The 367-nt window shown below is 57.2% G+C and overlaps 1 protein-coding gene across 1 annotated transcript in view; it reads left to right on the top strand.

The window, feature by feature from the left end:
• Positions 1 to 367, top strand: part of RASGRF1 (Ras protein-specific guanine nucleotide-releasing factor 1) — a 102366-nt gene that overhangs the window by 37973 nt on the left and 64026 nt on the right. The gene's annotated exons all lie outside the window — the stretch shown is intronic.

The raw sequence follows: 367 nt of genomic DNA, 5'->3' as shown, positions 1-367 counted from the left end.
CACCACCACTTCCTCGAAGTGCTTGGCCAAGGCGGGAGGAGGGAGCCTGGCGAGCACTGAACTTGAGCGCAAGCCCTCCTCTAGTTCCCACCAAGTGCTGAGGAGGAAACTGAGCCCAGAGAGGAAGGAGCCCTCCTGAGGTCCCGGGCCTAGAAGCCAGTGTTCTGACCCTTATGGGCAGGATACGGATAGAGGCCCACAGAGTAGATGTCTAAACTCAGGGGTTCAGCTGGGGCAATGTCGGGAGACGTTTTTGATTGTCAGAACTTGGTGAGGGGGTTCGGGGGAGAGTTTGCAAGTAGCATCTAGTGGGTAGAGGTCAGAGATGATGCTCAACATCCTACAGTGCACAGAGCAGTCCCCCCCC

This window comes from Bison bison, unplaced genomic scaffold, assembly GCF_000754665.1.
Source record: "Bison bison bison isolate TAMUID 2011002044 unplaced genomic scaffold, Bison_UMD1.0 scf7180017864181, whole genome shotgun sequence".
NCBI lineage: Eukaryota > Metazoa > Chordata > Mammalia > Artiodactyla > Bovidae > Bison > Bison bison.
Note: the sequence above shows the minus strand (reverse complement) of the source record. Positions and strands in the feature narration are given on the sequence as shown.